The 12,861-nt window shown below is 36.9% G+C and overlaps 1 long non-coding RNA gene across 1 annotated transcript; it reads left to right on the top strand.

The window, feature by feature from the left end:
* Positions 1–4,672: 4,672 nt before the first annotated feature.
* Positions 4,673–11,477, top strand: LOC125268898. Its single transcript, XR_007184996.1, has 6 exons — positions 4,673–5,011; positions 5,126–5,224; positions 5,604–5,663; positions 8,285–8,499; positions 8,612–8,658; positions 10,539–11,477. It is a non-coding gene; the product is annotated as an uncharacterized LOC125268898 (long non-coding RNA).
* The last annotated feature ends 1,384 nt before the right edge of the window (positions 11,478–12,861 follow it).

The following is a 12,861-nucleotide window of genomic DNA, read 5'->3' as shown; positions in this document are numbered from 1 at the left end:
AAATTAAAAAAAAATCTTTATTAAAAGTATTACATTTTCACCCAAAAATTAAATTTATGTCATTTATTACTCACCCTCATGTCGTTCCAAACCTGTAAGACCTCCGTTCATCTTCGGAACACAAATTAAGATATTTTTGATGAAATCAGAGGTTTTTTATTTTTTATTTTTTTATCTCCCATAGAAAGCAACGAAATGACCACATTCAAGATCCAGAAAAGTAGTAAAAAAATATTGTTAAAATAGTCAACGTGACTACAGTGGCTTAACCTTAATGTTTTGAAGCGACAAAAGTACTTTTTGTGTGCAAAAACGAAACAAAAATAATGACTTTATTAAACAATTTCTTCTCTACCCTGTCATTCTCCTACACAGTTTACGTTAAAGACACATTGCAGAGCTTCCGTGTTCTACGTCAGAACGGCGACTCAGAAATTAAATTTTTTGGTTGAACTAACACTTTAATGTTATTTTGAAATACACTAAGTTTCAGAGTTGACATAAATCCCCTTGTATAATACCCTCCTTATTTTCTCATTCAAATGATATACTCTTTCCTAGAACAGATTATTTATTTATCTATCTCCATTTTAATCAATATTGGCAGTTCTAGTGCAGAATAAGCTGCAAAGTGAACCAGTAAACAGACTTTTCTTTGTATTATAGTCTGTGAGACTAGCCTCACCCTGATTCTGCCCATGATTCTCTGTTATGGAAAAACATATTAGGAAAATCTTCCTGACTTCCTAATCCTGCTATTCCAATGCCAATTTAGACCCTGGCTGGTCTGTTTTCCATCCAGCTGTGTCTTAGCCCCCATCCTGGCCAATCACTGCTCTTTATGGGATTATCCAGCCCCCATAATGTCCTCTGCCCTCATCGTCCCCAGAAAAATCACTCTGGGCAAACACAGCAGGAATCTCAACTGCAGGAGAGCATGGCTCAGATAACCTGCAGCGGACTGGGTTGTTTATTGGTAATGTGCCTTTGAGAGATATGAGAGGGGATGTATATGAAATGGGCATTCATGGATTGCTGTTTCCAGTACACAAAACCTCTTGTTCGGAGAAGAAAATTGCCAGGCTTAGCCAGTAGTAAAGAAAATCGTTGGCAGTGAAAGCACTTCTTTGACCAAAGCAGATGTTGCATCTCATCACTGCAGGAATCATCATATGCATTTCTAGCCTGGTGTGTTTTTAGTCATTGAGACATCATGGAGTTTAGGTTTATTGAGCTTAATCCAAGAGGAAAAATCAATCTCATGCAGAGAGCATGATAGAGTCTTTATTTATCTTTATTTATCGCCACATGACTAGGGCTACTGCAATTTGTTTCTGTGAATGCTTAGCAAGGCAAGAATCGCAGAGCATGCATTTCTTCTTTAGTGTTTGTTTCAGTGATAGTAGGGCAAAACAAACTGAATGTGATGTGTAATTTAATTATTGTATAATACATATGAAAAGATCGAACACATACGCTGTTTTCATATTCGTAATGCTGCTTCCTTTTATTTGCTTACCCACAAATCACTGTTGATATCTGATCATTTCACTGTGGTAAGCCTGTGTTTGCTACTAAGTTTAGTTCAGCCAGCCTATTTTAGGAAAGGAGCTCTTGACACAGGCCTGCGCCAGTGAAAAATCTTCCCCAGATTGGATTCCATAGGAGCATCACCAGGAAACAATCAATAAGTGAGCGGAAAGAGGCCCGTCTCCCTTGATCGCTATGTCCCAGCGCCCTCAGAGCCAAAAGAGGGAAGAGTCAAGCATTTGTGCTTTCTAACGAACCCATTCCCCTCTGCTTTGAAAAGACTAGCATCACTATTGCTATTGCTTATTAGTTGGGTTATGGGATATTAACAGGCACCTCGTTTTTTCATATATTTCTAGATTTTGTTTATTACTATTATATAAAAAGTCAATTAAAATTATCGTTTTGGGTTTTTTATCATAGTTTTCAAATTTCATAATTACCGATTTAAGTTTTGCCAAAATTAATCCTCCATCTGGTATCTTTTTTTTTTAAACACTGTATAGTGTTTTTGCTATGTTGAAGGATTTTCATGTTTAAGTGAAATTAATCTTTGTTAATTAACCTGCAGGGTGTAAATATTCCAAGTTTTATAATACCATGTACTGAAAACTAAACAAACAAAATTAAAATGCCCACAAATGAACTTTATATTTTTATAGTTAATTGTGTAGTCATGAAAATGCATTTTATTTTAGTTTTAGGTTTTCCCTAGTTTTTATTTTTATTTCTGTTACCAAAACATATTTCATTTAGTTATCATTTTAGTTTCCATTAACACTAATAGCTCTGCACAGAACACCCTAGCAACCATTTAGCAATGCCTGGAAACTTCTCAGAACACCATGTCACTGTTGCAAAGAGTTTTGGGCTACTCATATTTTCTTCAAATAATTTAAAAGTCTAGGTGTGAATTCATTTAAAGCTAGTATAGCATCTAATGTGACCTATTCCTTTCAGCGTTTGTAACGTGCACAACCAGCCACTCTCACAGTTACACATACTTTGTCTTGCAAAAGCTGTCTTCATCACAAAAAGTTAAAGATGACAGACATCTAGAGGGGCAGGAAACCCTCAATTTTCTTTGCCTGAGCAACCAATCTCCATCAAGAGCAATTAGGAGCCTCTAGCACCAATGGCTTCAGACAGGTTCAAGTGTGGCATCCTCCTATCATGCCGGTCACACCTCCCTGTGACTGGTTCCTGCCCGCAAACACTTGCTCTTTTTTTTACCTTTCTCCTCACATCTGAGATATTTACTCATTGTCAAGACAGGGATGTGGGATTATTTCTATCTGGCAAGTTTAAGTACCAAAATGTTCTTATCTTTTTTCTTTTTAATTCTGTCATTTGTCTATCTCTCTTTCTTTCTTTATTATATTATTTCTTTCTCACCCTCTCTAAACCAAATTATACTTACTAGCAGTCTATTGGTGAAATATATTTTCAGTGCACGTTAGAAATGTTTCTTTTAATGCAGTTATCCGTATTCTAATTCTTAGCTCGGCAGAGTTGTGGCAAAACATGCAGGAATCACCATACATAATATACCACATCAACACACATAAGGAAATGCCATTACTAATACTTTCCTCTGCACAACTAAAACAATAAATATTGGTTAATATTCCAAAAATGGACATTCTTATTATTTTCTGTTGTAAATTCTATTTTGTTAGAATTTTAAAGGGTTAGTTCACCCAAAAATGAAAATTCTGTCATTTATTACCTACCCTCATGCGTTCCACACCCGTAGACCTTCGTTAATCTTCGGAACACAAATTAAGATATTTTAGTTGAAATCCGATGGCTCCGTGAGGCCTCCATAGGGAGCAATGACACTTCCTCTCTCAAGATTTAAATCAGTTCATGTGAGTACAGTGGTTCAATATTAATATTATAAAGCGACGAGAATATTTTTGGTGCGCCAAAAAAAAACAAAATAACGACTTATTTAGTGATGCCCGATTTCAAAACACTGCTTCAGGAAGATTCGGAGCATAAATGAATCAGAATATCATGATTCAGATCACGTGTCAAACTGCCAACGGCTGAAATCACGTGACTTTGGCGCTCTGAACAGCAGATTCGATACACTGATTCATTTGTGCTCCGATGCTTCATGAAGCAGTGTTTTGGGGGGGTGAACCCAAGTAGAACAGGTACCTGGATCAACATCCGTGTTGATTCAACATTCCAATCAACCAATCAGATTTGAGGGATAGGTTTATAGTCAATGTCAAGTTTAGGCTTACAACAAGGGTTAGGAGCTTCTACACCATTCTTACTCGCCTATCATTTCCCACTGATTTTGGGGGGTAGGGTTAGGTTTAGGGGTAGGGTTAGGACTATGTTTTTTGACAGGAATGTTGTTCCAGGATCAACAAAAGATGTTGATCCAGGAACATGGTGACATGACAAGAGGGTTGAAAAATTTTCATTCTGAAATTCCTTTGATTTTAGGCCTTATCTTGTCAGTGTTCCAATCTCGTCACATGAAATAATGGCAAACGGAAAAACCAACATGCTCTGGAAAAGAGAGAGTTTTTTTACACAACGTCTTATTCGGTTAAAATAAAATCCCCTTGAGTGTTGTAACCCATTTTAAGCACTACCAAGCAGCTTGTTACTGCCTCTCTCCTCTGGCTGCCTGTCTGCCTTATCACTCCGTCATTCCACACGTCTGTTGCCATGTGTACAGACAGAGATGGACTGTGACAGCAGGCGGTGCATGGGCAGCGCCTGGTCCCAGACCTGCGCCCACCCCCCCATCGCCCCACAGGGAGGGCAGGAGATGAGCCCTGTGCGCCGGTGGCCGGAGGAGCTCTGCAGAGAACACATGTATCACTGTAATGTCTTGTGAAGGGCCACTTTGCCAAGAGTATTAATTAGAGGTCAGGCTTTTGGGGAGCTGCTTTGTTTCAGCCCCAACTCCACGCTCTGCCAGGTCAGGGCTCTACTCCAGCATGGCTACAAGGGAGGCTGCTCAAGGCCTCTGTGTGTGTATGTGTATGTGTGTGTGTGTGTGTGTGTGTGTGTGTGTACATGTGTTGGCAGGAGGTTACGCATCACATTGCTTGATCACCGTACGGCATTTTATGTGTGGAGAAATCGAGACTTTTAACTACAAAAAAAAAAAAAATAACAATAATAATAATGCACCTTAAACGCTTGATTCTGACAAACTGTTGAATTTTATGCTGTTGCATGTGTGTGTTCTGTATCATCTTAAATACATATCCTTTCCCCCGTACACAGAATCCTCTGTTCTTAAATACATATTCTTTCCCCCGTACACAGTTTGTTAGTGCATTGGCAATCAGCACAGACAGGCCTGTACAGGTGTTTGGGAGATGACCGTGTCAGAAGTTAACAGGATTTCACCCTGCTATGGAAACCAGAGATAGAAATCGGAAAATGTTTATGTGATATTGCATCCAGAGTGACAAGTGTCAATAGTTTCTGGATGGAGGTGAGGCAGGTATGGATTTTTGAAAGGTGCTCTTCCAACCCTGCCTGTCATTAGATAGTGACCAACTCCAGTTTGCCTGTGCATGTTGAAAATTTAATCTGTCAACAAATGGCGTATTAATAGGGCCCAGTGAACCTAGGGAAGACAAGCAGGGGAGGAACATGCCAGGCCATGTAGAATCACATCCTGAAGACCCTTATATTACGAAAGATTGAAAAAGCGGTATGTATACTTTTGAGGTGGAGCAACTGATGAATAATATTCTTAATTTCTTAGAGAAGTATTGTGTCACAAGAAAGTTCAAGAAATTACATGAGATCATGGCATCATGAGAATGTGGCTGAACATGAGGCCTGACCATAGACAGATGAGGTCAGCATAGCCTGGTGAAGTTATAGTCCTTATAGTGTTAGTAATTAAGATTATTTTCTTTCCATTACCAACATGTCCCCACATGTTCCATTAAATAACTTAATATTACCACATGGCCATTTCAGTTTAATGTAAATTCAAATTTGTAAAAGTGTCTAAACAGCACATATAGGCTTATTTATTTATTTATTTTGCATGATGCCTTTTTTTTTTTCTTTTTTTTTTACAGGAATGGTTTGAGGATTTTTTTAATGACCCTACAAGTTCAATTAAACCATCAAAATATGAGGTAAATGTTTTGTATTTTTAAATATTTAAAATATGAGGCATAAATAAAACACTAAACTTGGTTAAGGTATTTATCTGACAAAAGTATTTGGCAAAAAAGGGGGTAAACTACAGTTACATGTTATTTTATTATGCAAAATAAAAATGCATAGAAAAACTAAAGCTCACAGGAAAAAAACATACATAATCAGTTTTTAATATTTAATTGATTCTCTTTTGTTTTTGCATGTTTTCATAAAATTATAACAGCCTGGCCAAAAATTATGCCCGCACAATTTGGCATGTTTCACTGCATTATCATAAATAAAACTAATGACTCCTAGAACAACTATGCAATATGCTTACTAAATCTTTAACACATTTTTTAGTAATATTTGAATAAAGGGTGAAGATGTACACTGCCCTCCAAAAGTTTGGAAACACCCCTGGCAAAGTGTGGATTTGGACGATATCAGCATAAATCCTTATCATTTTTTGGTGCAAATACATTAAAGTAACTTGACATTATCATTGAAGACCAGCAATTTGCCAGCTTTGATGCCTGGTTACTGGTTTAAACTTGGCCCAGGTTTGTAAAAGATTTTTGGGTCAGCACACCTTAATAGCTTCAACAATTGATTGCCAATTAAGTTTAGAATACAATGAACCAATTAGAACCCAGTTTAGGTCAGATAGCTGCTAATGGTGGATATTTTGATTAATCAAAAATGTAAGTTTTTTCTATGTATAAACTAGGGGTGTGACGAGATCTCGTGTCACGAGATCTTGCGAGACTAAAATGTGACAAGATTTCTCGTCGAGGCGAAAAGTAGTCTCATTATGTTGCTATGACACAGTGGTTAGGATGATTAGGAAAGAATATACCACCGCTATGTTTACATTACGCCTCCACTGTCGTTTTGCTTTGTATTTAAATAAAAAAAACCCATTTAATTCAGTTGGATAACGGTCGCCGCCGCTCCATATTCACAGAGTACGCGCGATCACGAAAGTGAAAGTAAACGCGAGCGCGCATTCAAACTCGATTTCAATACCCTGCATTTTGAAAGCGGCTCCCTGATGAATACAGATATCTCTCAATATGAAAGCTATTTTAGGCTGGGCAGTGTAGTTGTAACCATCTCTCAGCTCTGTATCAAAGAAAAATTTGTCTTATTTGCACTTTGAATATTGAGAGAATGCGATTATGGTTGCACTTATTGTAAAGTGTTACAATAAAAATGAATAACAGTTTTCTCTTAATCTTATTCAGCATAAACAATAAGGTTTCATTTGTTAACATTAGTTAATGCACTGTGAACTATCATGAACTAACAATGAATGACTATTTTTATTAACTAACATAAACAAAGATTAATAAATACTGTAGCAAATATATTGCTCATTGTTAGTTGATGTTGGTTAATACATTAATGTTAATAAATGAGACCTTATTGTAAAGTGTTACCATTTTCATTTATACTGTTTTATTTCTATGATCAGTTTGTGGAAAGGAGTTCAGTTAGGAGGTCAACAGTTGTAGAAGCTCATAAATCATGTACAGTAAGGTCTGAAGAGACTGAAATCATACAGAAGAGAAGTCAGTCAGTTGAGTTAGTGGCAAAACCTTTTACAGTACTTGAGTATTGTTGTCTTTTACTGCATATGATAATTCATACTCAGAAAGTAGAACTGAAATGACATTCATTACAAGATGATTCGTTAAAACATTTCAAATACACCTGCAGAATATTTTTCTAGTCATGTATTTCGCCATCTTGTCTCATCTCGTGAACTCAATCTCGAGTCTCGTGAGATACCTGTCTCGTCACACCCCTAGTATAAACTGTTTATTTAATAAAATATATTTTCGCACTTTGTGTTGTCCCTTACCAGTGCAAAATCATCACAAATTAAAAAGGATTCATGCCAATATTGTCCAAAACCCCACTTTTCTAGGGTGTTTCCAAACTTTTGGAGGGCAGTGTATATGTTTGAATTCATTGAATATGTGTAAGTATGATCCAACTAAAAATGTTTTTGTTTTTTTTTAATTAAGGGACATTTTTAGCCACTATGATGCAGTTTAATTTAGTCTGATTTAATATACTTAATAGATAATAATAATAACAACAGTCATTATTATTATTATTATTAATATTATTAAGTATATATTTAACAAACATTTCACCCCCCCCCCCCCCCCCCCCCCCCCAAAAAAAACACCATTATTTGCTCATCCGTATGTTGTGAGTAAAAGATGACAAATTTCATTTTGAGTGAACTTTTCCTGTTTAAACTTCACCATAATGTTTTAAATGCAGGACATATACAAGATGACTTTATATAAAATTAACATTAAATGTCATCTTGGGTTCCTTATATGTTTTTTCCTGATAAATCCCGTATTTGTGACGCAATTTGTGGCAAAATCCAATCCTACTTCTTATCTCTAAATTTCACACCTCTCCTACCAGAATGACAAGAGACTGAAACGACAGTCTCACTACATAAAAGCAAATGAAGAAAATAAATGATAACCATGCAATGATTAGCCTGTGTTTATCAGTGCCGCCATAGTTGGACATGTTGTAGATGTCTTTTGTAGAGTTAACTCTATATTCCTTTATCCTGTGTGTCCAGGGTTCTGTTTTACTGAGCCCTCATTCTCTGAAATACACACTGTGGGAGTGAAGAGGCATGACCGCACCAGCAATTACTGACTCCGCACCTCTGACTCTTTAATTTGTTCCTCACGGACTTGCCTGCAGCCAATACGCAAAATCAATAGTCTCTCCTCCAGAAGAACTACTGCCAACAGCTCCACTGACACATGAAGATACATGTTCTTACATGAGGTCAAAAAAAAGAGGATTGCATATATTGTTTTTTGTAACATGTTTTTGTAATGCTGTATAACATGTTCAGTGATGGGCTTAATTGTTTGTTTGTGGGGGTTTTTTTTCACAGTCTTTACTCTTCTGCAAATCCGCTAAGTGGCTGTCTGTCAACACGAGGTAAGTTGTTCTTACTGAGCTGTTAATCTATGCTAGATCCATGAGCTATTTAGTTGTAGTGTAGTAAGTGTTTCTCTGTTCGGAGGAAACCACTCATTAACACAGCATGTACCAGGATTTGCTCTTAGCACTTAGCAGTTGTCGAAATCCACTTTACCTGGTTTTTCCTCATTATGTGATAATGGACGGAGAATCATGGTGGCTCGATAGCCTTGCAATTAATCTCATCTGCATTGTGTTAACTGAGTTACTGGAAGAGTGTTGGTGCTCCACAACATTTTGCTACCAGCCACTTTCCTTAGTGCATATGGTTTAAAATGAAATTAGGGAGGGGTTGCTCTAGGGGCGCCCAACAATGTTTTACATTTTGATTAACATAACTTACATAATTAAATGAAAGAGGACATGTTTTATTGATGAAATCACAACCGTTTTCCTGTTCACAACTCCCTGTTGTAAACCAATACCTGGACGGAAGATGAGAAGACCCTGTTAAAGACCACATGAAACAATATGCACAGCTCTTTTAACTTCTGTAATGTGACGTATTTCAGAATATTTAGGGAAAAATTAAATAGATTGGATATAACTCATGGGTAGTTCCATACAATATATATTTCAGTTCAAAGCCTTTATTATCATATGCACAGTTCCCTGTACAATGAAATTCTTACTTTGTCTTTTCACCATGAATGCCATTAAAAAAAGAATAAAAATATACATAAATGAATAGAAAAAATATATATACTATATATATATATATATATATATATATATATATATATATATATATATATATATATATATATATATATATAACTACAAATATACAAATTCAATATAATATACAAATTCAATATTCATATAGTGTCTGCAAGTCTGGGTGATGACAGGGTCAATCATTTTTAAGTATATATTAATATATATTTTAAGTACTTATTTTTAATTTTATATATATATATATATATATATATATATATATATATATATATATATATATATATATATATATATACTATTTTCCCAAAAGAATTCAAAACTCATTGACTTGCCCTCATTCAAGACTCATCTGTCTTGCCCTCCAAAATCATCAAAAAATTCTTGATCATCAAGCAGCATCCTATTTATAAAATGACTCCTCCAGGCCTCTGCTACATCTACAGTGTTTGTGGGCGGGTCAAAGTAGACATTGTTCACAGGCAGCCAATGAAGACCTTAGGCTGGTATTATGCAAATGTGTTACATTGTTAATTAGGTATGTAACAGTAAGTGAGGCTGGAATTGATCGACTCTTTCTTTTTAGAAGACAATAACTTTATTTGTTGTGCACGATCTTTAAAACTTTGCAGACCTTTTACATTCACAGACAGCTATATAAGAAAACATAAAAGAAAACATTCGAAAAAGCATAAATAGGGGCATTTATATAATATAATATGTAATATTTATATAATATGCCCATAATAGGGGCATTTTAATAAAAAAATAATGATTTGCACTAATAAATTATATTGGGGTTGATATTGAATAAGTGGCATTTGATTTAATGCCTTTAAACTGCAGAGACTTGTTTAATTTTGCTCTGCCATTTTTTCCCTCAAGTTTCTCTGTAACTTTCTGTGGTTTTACTATGAGTCAAGAGTGAGATCTCTCTCCCTAAGCGTCTTATTTTTAGACATTGTACATATTCTCCCCCTGAACACGGGCTAAAGAGACCCAACAACATTAATTATGACTTCAAGCTAAGTTTACAAACTTTTTGGCCCAGAACGTGACCGGTGGCCTGGCGTTAGACCTGTTGGGGAGCCCCTGTTCATTAGTGTTATGGGCAGGGGGGCGATCTGTGGTCCTTATGTGTGTGCGTGTTGTGGCTTTTTCAGGGCCGGACTGTGAAATGCCGGTGAGGAAGCAGCCTGCAGACTGTTTGCACTGATGTCACAGAGAGGTATGATGACGTGTGTGCACCAACAGTGCAGTTAGGTCTGTCAGTGCGCATCCATCACGGACATGGCCGGTCACTGGCCTCTCTCCATCCCCACAGCTGAGACCAATGTGGACAGACAGTTGGAGCCCCTTGTATTTAAAGCTAAGAAGTTCAGACAGATGACACCCCTCAGGGAGGGCTGCAAATGTGTGTCCCCTCCCCTGCACTTTATGAAATTCTCAGAGTGAGGCGAGAGATCCTGGTTATTGCCTGTCACCGTTTCGATTCGGTTGTTGGTTGTTACTGGTCATCCAAGAGTCTATTGAATATCAGCTATGTTCTCTGGTTGTGTCTCTCCTGGAGCTCTTCAAATGAGATGTAAAGGGAGAAAATAACGCTCAGTCTCATTCTGGTTGCCATTTAGCCTAATGCTGAGAGACACTTCGAACAAGTCGAAACATAACCCGTGGACCACAAGCCACAAATTCTAAATCATTGATGAGATGCTCCTCTTAGCTATACACTCTGGCCGCCCCGTCAATCTTCTTCGCCAATTATGCTCCACCATCCTTTATGTTTTTCAAGGAAGAGGTTGTGTTTTTGCTGTGACCTTCTCTTTATGCTGGATTCACGCTTGAAGCGTCCAATGATATTGTTCTTTTCAGTCACATCAGAATGATCGCTGTCATATTGCATCTTATTTGATTGCCTTCCACCAAGATTAACTACATGGATGAAAAGCATACCTCTGTCAACTGTGCTCATTGAGAATGCCCAGAGGATCATTTTATTCCTCACAGGTTGCTCTTACATAGCTCTAGAGACTTAGTGGAGTTCCCAGTTATGTTTCATTGAAGCATCAACTTTGTTTCACATATTTTTTATCTAAAATTGACTCAAGTAAGTCAATTATTGATCAGCGTAAGACTATGGATAGCATAGTGCAGATTATTTGATCTTGAAAAAGTGTATATATCTGACCTGTGTCTCATCAAGTTAGTGTTTTAAGCATTTCTACATTAATACAATAATATAAACAATATATTTTATTTGTGTATTGAGGTTTTTCTTTTTAATTGTCAACCTAGGATATTTTGGATCATCAGTCATGCTCCTTAAACACCGTCTGTCACAGACACGAATTGTATTTTTAATTTCCCCAAACTGATTGCACTAAAAACCCCGCAGTCATCAAGCTTTCAGTCCATTTCAGGTTTGATTTTGACGTGACATAAAGCGGTGATATCTAACTGTGATCTGTTTATTTACTTTTCAATTAGTCTTCCGATTGACGCCATTATTTGTTCAGTCAAACTGACGCGCAGAACGCGCACGTCAACGAGAGGCGGGATTTATCGCACAAGCCAATCATATCCAATCACAACCAATTACATCCAATCAATTACACTCTTCTCACGTGACTTTTCCCCCATTCATTCTCAATTACCCCCCACAAAACCCGCCGCATGCCGGGGGTCTGATGATTTTAAATGGTTTTCTATGAGAGGAAAGGGAGGCATGACTCCATAGACGGTAAAGCATGACTCCTCTGTGTACCTTTACCTGCGGGTGTTGCTGTTGGGCAGTGTTCCTTAAGAAATACGCATGACTTGCGCTCTTTTTAAAGCAGAACTAAGTAACTTTTTTTACCTTCATAAATAGTTTTCTAAGTCCTTACGATGGTTAATTGACTTGTAGTGGTGTGTTTGAGGCGAGCACTAACTCCCTCTGGCACGTCTACGCCAGAATACAGCACTTGCAACTTGAGCTGCACCGACCCGAAACAATCTTGCCTCATGTTCACGTTCACGCGAGAGTGACAAAATGCTTTACGGTAATTCAAAAACAATGTATGACTTTATAAGACAATTTCGAAAATTACCCACATCCATCGAGTGTACTGTGTTTGCAAATTACCCACCTCCTCTTTTTTTGTACTGTATTTGCAAAACTACTGCGCTGGTGAGCGTTGTAGTCGTTGTAGTCCAGAGCTGCGCTTGGAGTATTTACGACCGTGTGATTCACTGAAGGAAACTGTAGGGGGAGCTTCGCAAATCTTACTGCTTTAATGTCATAATTTGTCATATTTGTGTTGTTTTATATGTAATATGGATTATTTTCTCATCCTATTTTTTTGAGGAGGCACTGCCTCCCTTGCCTACTCGGAGGAAACGGCCCTGAGAGATATATATATATATATATATATATATATATATATATATATATATATATATATATATATATATATATATATATATATATATATATATATATAATGA

The sequence above is a fragment of the Megalobrama amblycephala genome, linkage group LG5 (assembly GCF_018812025.1).
Source record: "Megalobrama amblycephala isolate DHTTF-2021 linkage group LG5, ASM1881202v1, whole genome shotgun sequence".
Classification (NCBI taxonomy): domain Eukaryota; kingdom Metazoa; phylum Chordata; class Actinopteri; order Cypriniformes; family Xenocyprididae; genus Megalobrama; species Megalobrama amblycephala.
The sequence above is the reverse complement of the archived record's forward strand: the minus strand, read 5'-3'. Positions and strand labels throughout refer to the sequence as shown.